At 41.6% G+C, this 6,711-nt stretch overlaps 1 pseudogene; it reads left to right on the top strand.

Moving 5' to 3' along the window:
* Positions 1 to 2,529: 2,529 nt before the first annotated feature.
* LOC107518522 lies at positions 2,530 to 5,519 on the top strand (annotated as a pseudogene).
* The last annotated feature ends 1,192 nt before the right edge of the window (positions 5,520 to 6,711 follow it).

Raw genomic sequence — 6,711 nt, 5'->3', positions numbered from 1 at the left:
TCCTACCCATTAGAAAGACACAGGTGTGTAAAGAACTGTCAGTCCTCAAGTCCCCACATCTAGTGGGAAAGATAGTTGTGTGAACAGACAACCCTAACCAATACGATAATATGTGCTAAGATAAGAAGAAGCAAGTTCAAGATTCTAAAACACAGAAGTGCAGCTCCTAAACAAGACATGGGCAGAAAGGCTATATCAGAGAAAGCGTCTTGGAGATGGTGACGCCTGATCTAAATCTCAACTTTTACTGGGTGGCTCACTAACTGGGAGACAGTGATTGAGAGCATTTAATACGGAAGAGTTTGAACACAGGCCTGGTGCAAGACACATCATAATATCTGAGGAATGGTGTGAGAAAAAGAGTGAGAAGACATGAGGTGAAGAAACAGAGAGAATTAAAGGATGAATAAAATGTCATGTTTATGTTATAAAAATATGACTTGAGCACGTACTGAATAATCTGAGGAAGACAAGACTGGATAGGCTGGAATGCTTGCTGGGAGGCTGCGGATACATCATAGGCAAGAGAAAAAGGCCCTTACCTGGGGCAGTCGTAGCAGAGATGCAGTGAAAAGGGAAGATTTGTGAACTATTCAGGAAATAAAACTTGCAAATTGACTTTTAATGAAAACTAGATATTTTATGTTAAAAATAAATCTCAGAATGTTAGCTCGAAGTATTGAGGGAATGAATCCTGGTGTCCCCTGTCCCTGGTGGGAATAGAAAGAGCAAGAAGAGAAGCAGACCTAGGTGAACTCGGTTTCAAACGGGCCAAATGGAAGTGACCGTGGGACATTGGAGTGAAACGCTCACTGTGTTGCTATCCTTAAAATTTTGGAGCTTGTAGAGAGATTGAGCCGAACAAAGAGCCGAGGATCTTTCACATATTATTAGTGATGGGTGAGGCTAAAAGGTATGATGACATATCTCGAGAGTGGAAAGAAGAGAACTTTACACACAAAATACACGATCGGAATTTTAAAAGGTGGAAGCTGCGGAAGGATTATGTGGGCGGCGAGCCTGGGAGAAAGGGACATTTTGGGGATGGGACAAGGAAGAGGAGCACACAGAACCCGCGCAGGTAAGGATCGATGTTGGAAATTCACAGAAAATGAAAGCGGTCCCATGGAAGGCAAGGCAAAAGAGATTTTTCAAGAATTAGTGGCCCAATCAGAGAAAATGGAAAAAAAACAAAACAGAACTATTTTATTTGGAAATGGCATCATCATTGGTGAACTGCTGAAATCAGTAGATTGGTGGAGACAGGAGTTACATTGCAATTGTTAGCTGAGTGAATCATACAAAGATACAGGAGACAGAGAGTGAGCCCCACGAAAGCAGAGGATTCCTCCCACTCCAGATATTACATGAATTTTAGAGGCAGGAATAAGGTTTGGACTTTCCTAGACTATAGAACTGAGGACCAGAGCTAAGTCTGATCAGCTGCCTGTGACAACACTACCACTCCATCGCAAGACCCCACAGCTCACATCTGCGATGCATGACTATTCATTAGGGGAAAGTCTGTGAAGTGAAAAGTACCATACAAGGTAGTGTTATAATGTTCTACCAAATGTGAGTATGCACACACACACACACACACACACACACACACACACACATTTACAAGTAGTGTTTATAGGTAAACACACAAAGGTTTTTAATTGCATTTCATACATATCTATACAGATGTATAAGAAATTTGAAACAATGACTGTCTTCTGAAAGAGGAACTGGGTATTGAAGGGATGGGTCCATAGAAGATTGACTTTTCACTACATACCTTTTGTTTTAACCTTTTGAATTTTGATGTTGTACATGTATTGAATACTTGAAAATAAGTTACCTTTTTAAAAATGAAAATAGCTATAAAGTGATCTCCCTCTTTTGATTGAAGGCCATATTAACTACTTGGAATGGCAGTTGAAAGAAAGGGAAATAAGATCCACCCCCCGCCCCCCTCCCAAAAAAAGGAGAAATAAAAGATCAATGGAAAGGTTTAATTATCCATTCAACTTGGCTACCACAAATTTGGAGCAGCATCACTAGGTATGGTTAGGTGTACTCTTTTGTTTTCCAGCAACACTGAGGCATCCCGCCATTAAGAATGAAAAAGATGGATTTTTAGCATTTCACACTGGATTGTAATTTCAAAGGGTAGAAGAAGCAGAAAGATAAAGTGCTAATAAATTGAGGGCAAAGATAAGAGAACTCAGACGATCAAGTTTGGGTATGGGCTGAACAGAGCAGAGAGACAGTCTAGGGGAAGAGATGGAATGAGAGGAAATGGTGGCATCAATGGCCAAAATACCAACATATCAACATATCAATGATAGCTCCAGCGGTGAAACAAAAAAAAAGCGGTATATTGGACAGAAATATATGTCTAATGAGGCCGTTTCCAAGTGATGATGTGGGCCACGTTGAGAGTAGTTGATTGGAGAAGAGGTAAAAGTCACCTGAGGCTGAATCTTTGGATGCTTTGTCTACATGGGTGTTGAAAAAAAAACTAGAGCTAATGTTCAAAAGATGGGGAAGACAGCAGACCACGAACGAGGCCCCAAAGTTTTCTTCGATGGAGAGAAAGACACTCATGTTGAGAGTGGGCTACGATGGCATGAAGATGGAGGAAAAATTAATGCAGTCAAACAGTATGAAGCCCACAGGTTCTATAAGACCCAGCTCGAATCAGTCCGACCTCACTTCTACCACTCACTCTTGGAGCCACACCATTGCAGCCACACACTTCTCACTGCTGGTCTTGAACTTCCCCAGGCAAGCTCTACCTCACTCCCTTGGCAGTGGCCATGCCCTCTTCTTAGAAAGCTCTTCCTTGGATGCTGCAAGTTTCCCTCAGGTCTTTGCTCAAATGTCGCATTCTCAGTGATGTCTGCTTGGACTCCACCATCTAAAGCAGCAACTTTTCATCTACTATTTTCTCTCCTTTCTTTTTACCTACAACACTTATCATCTAAATCTTGTTTATTAACTGTTTACATCTGGTAGAATAGAACCTCTTCAAGGGCAGAAAATTGGCCTGCTTTTTTTTTTTTTTTAATTGCTGTATCTCCAGTACCATGAACAGTGACTTGTAATAGTACATATTCAGTAAATATTTGTCAAATGAGCAAAATTAGCTTTCACATAGAGTATGTGAGTCATAGTCTCAAATCAGATTATTTTCCGAAATGTGTGCATTTAAATATAAAGTGCTTTGAATGTCTCGCAGATAAGTTTTTTTCTGGTTTACCAACTATTTGATGAGCTTTTTCCAGGTGCTAAGCACTGGCTGGCACAGCAGATGGAAAAATGATCATACAATGTTCCTGCTTTTCCAGAAGTTCACCATCTGGAGGAGGATATGAAGACAGCAAAATACTCATTACAACCCAAGGCACAACAAAGCAAGGACAATCAAAGTGCTACAGGAATCCAGAAAAATAACTGGTTCGCCTTATTGGTTTCCAAGGTCATGGTAAGTAAACAGTTCACTGCAGGGTGAGTGTGATCCCCATGGGCGCTGAGATTGGATCATAATCAACAGTGTGAAAGATGGGGACTAATGTTCTCTGTTCCAGCACAGTATACACCTTGGCTCAGGTCAAACTCTTAAGGTTCTATCATTATTTGTTTCACAGGTGAGGTAATGGAGACTCAGAGAAGTGACATAACTCACTCAAGGTCACTAAGTTCATGGCAAAACTGGCTTTGGAACCCAGACCGTATGCCTCCAGAGCTCCTGCTACACTCTTTTGTCCTTCTCGTTTGTAATCTGAAGAGGGACCGTGAGTAGTTGAGCGTGGCTGGAACAAAGTTTGGATAGAGAGACGTGGTGAAAGATGAGTCTGGAAAGGGTAGCCGGAGCAAAACTATCGGGGGCCCTAAGCACTTTGCTACTGGGTTAGGATTTCACTCTGTGCGGTGGAAAGCTATTTTAGGGTTTCAGAAAATGACATAATTTGCCTTGTGTTTCAAAATGATAGCTGACAGCAGTGTGAAGGAGAAGGAGGAGGAAGCTGATGAGCATGTAAATTTGGCCAAAAGAAATCAAAAGGAGGAACAGGGTTGGGAGATATTTCAGAGGCGTAATTGGCAGAACTAGATCATGCTACAACAGCTTGAGACCTGAGTGGTCTGTTAAATGAGATACAGCACATTTAGGAGGAGATAAATAGAATTATTGGAACTACTTAACTTTTTATATTCCCTAGAGTCAAATTACCCTTATTATCCAGCAATAAGGACAAGCATTTTATGTTTAAGTAGCTTCTTGAGCAGATATGGAAATTAAATATTCCTCCTTCCAGCCTTACAGAGATTGTACCACCTACTGGTGAACTCAATTTATCAAGTCAATTAAAATATCTGTAGTAAAAGGTGTACATATGTTTCCCTGAAACAGCTTTAATGGGACTTGGAGTTTTTATGGAAATCTGCCTAGGATTATAAATTAAATTTTTTATTTATCGAGTTTTTTTTTTTACATTTGTCATCTAGAAGGAAAAAAAGACTACGTCCAGAATAAAGTATTCGTAATTTCAATTTATATTAAAATATTTACTATTCTGGATACAGCTCACTTTTCCCTAGATTCTTCAAATCTCAATTTTCCTGAGACCGAGCATCTATACTTAACCGTAAGGGCTGACAGACGAGTGGGGTAGACACTGCCCTGCAAGGCAAATGACAGCTTCTCTGCAACAAGAACACCTTGAAGACATCACTCCATCCCCCTGAACCTGCTTCCTCAATACTCTGTAATGTTCATTCGTTTTCTCATTCTATCATATAGTCAGGAAATACAGACAATGAAGACCTTCGGGCCTGTGATCTGGGTTGATCTGGGGCTCGGTACCGTGGTCTCAGGTGGGAGAGATGAGATGTAGGCAGCCCTGAAGGGGTTGGTCCCAGAGGCTGCGTTTGTTCAGGCTTCAGAAGAGGCTTGCCTCCAGTGTCCTCCCTTCTGGCAAATAGAATGTCTAGTTGGACCCCGGTGAGACCAATGAAATCATCAAGGCTAATTCCCGACAGCAGATTCAGAAGCTGATCAAAAATGGGCTGTAAATGCCCGGGCTCCATGCTGGTAAAACACCTTGGCCTGCAGGAAGGGCAGGCACGGGGGTGCATGGGCACAGAGAAGTGAAAGGGTACTGCCTGTGCTCGAATGCCGAGAAGGTAACCTGGATGAGCAGGGTGAGAATTCTTCGTGGACTGCGCAGAAGATACTGTTAGTCTAAGATTGACGGCCACATGTATCACAGTCTGTACCTGAAAGTGAAAGGTAACGTGTTCAAAAGCAAGAGGATTCTCTTGGAACACATCCAGAAGCTGAAAGCAGATAAGGTATGCAAGAGGCTTCTGGCCGACCAGGTGAGGCCCGCAGATCTAAGACGAAGGAAGCACGCAAGCGCGGCGAGATGCGGCTCCAGGCCCAGAAGGAGGAAGTCATCAAGACTGCCCAAGCAGTTAGTGACCAAAAAATGAAGCTCCATCTCGCTCATCTGTACATAGTAGCCTAGGCAATTCCATACATCGATCATTCAGTAAAATAACCTTCATCTGTATAAAGAAATATATAATGAGTGTCCACTACATGCAAATATTGAAGAGATATAGAGCTGAATTAGCCAGTTCCAGTTCTCAAGGAGTTTTCTGTTTAAGTACTGGGAGCTAAACAATTGTGATTTAAAAAAAAATTAATGTAGTATTAGAAAACCACAATGATATCTCAAGGAAATGATCTATATTTTGAACCCAAAGTAACCAATCCACTTACACATAGGTAAAAATATCAACATTTGTTCCCTAGATATTAATTTTCTTTTTAGGCTTTGTAAAAGTGGATATACTCAGGAAACTGAGAGAGAAAGAAAAAAGAAGAAAGAGAGCAAAAAGGAAAGAGAAAGAGAAAGAGAAAGAGAAAGAGAAAGAGAAAGAGAAAGAGAGAGAGAGAGAGAGAGAGAAAGAAAGAAAGAAAGAAAGAAAGAAAGAAGAAAGAAAGAAAGAAAGAAAGAAAAAGAAAGAAAGAAAGAAAGAAAGAAAGAAAGAAGAAAGAAAGAAGAAAGAAAGAAAGAAAGAAAGAAAGAAAGAAAGAAAGAAAGAAAGAAAGAAAGAAAGAAAGGCCCAGATGAGATCAGAGTCCCTTTTTGTCCTCGACAACATTATACCATGTTTGTAAAAAGAGGTCCGAATCCAAGAAAGTAATGGAGAACTACCAGGAGACTTCCTTTTCTCCAGCCCTCGCCTTTACATTACAAAATGAATTATCCACGGACAGGTGTAACAAGGCAGCCTCTATAACTAGAAATACGTGTGCTTCTGACCGCCATGCCCTCTTACCCACTGTCTGCACACACCGAGAAAGGGCAGGCCTCCTGTGGGGTGTGCAGGATGTTTTCTAGGGAGCAAAGCAGGAAAACTGCATTGAGGTATGCTTGGACAGCCTGTCTCACAGGTATTTGTTTTCACTGGCAAGGCACTATTTCTAGAAGAAGTGCATCCGAGGTCCTGCTGCCAAGCACAGGGTCACAGTGAGAAGCCTGGTTTCTTGTAACAGGAGAGTCCTCTCAGTCTTCTCTGGGACCACAGCTGTCAGCACAGCTCAAACAGAAGTACCTTCCCCTCTGAGCTCCAGACAACCTGCCTGCCTGTAATGTGGTCCCTGGACCAGCAGCATCAGTCTTACTGGGAAATATGCTATAAATGCAAATT

Source organism: Rousettus aegyptiacus, unplaced genomic scaffold (genome assembly GCF_014176215.1).
Source record: "Rousettus aegyptiacus isolate mRouAeg1 unplaced genomic scaffold, mRouAeg1.p scaffold_m13_p_1, whole genome shotgun sequence".
In the NCBI taxonomy this organism is placed as follows: domain Eukaryota; kingdom Metazoa; phylum Chordata; class Mammalia; order Chiroptera; family Pteropodidae; genus Rousettus; species Rousettus aegyptiacus.
Note: the sequence above shows the minus strand (reverse complement) of the source record. Positions and strands in the feature narration are given on the sequence as shown.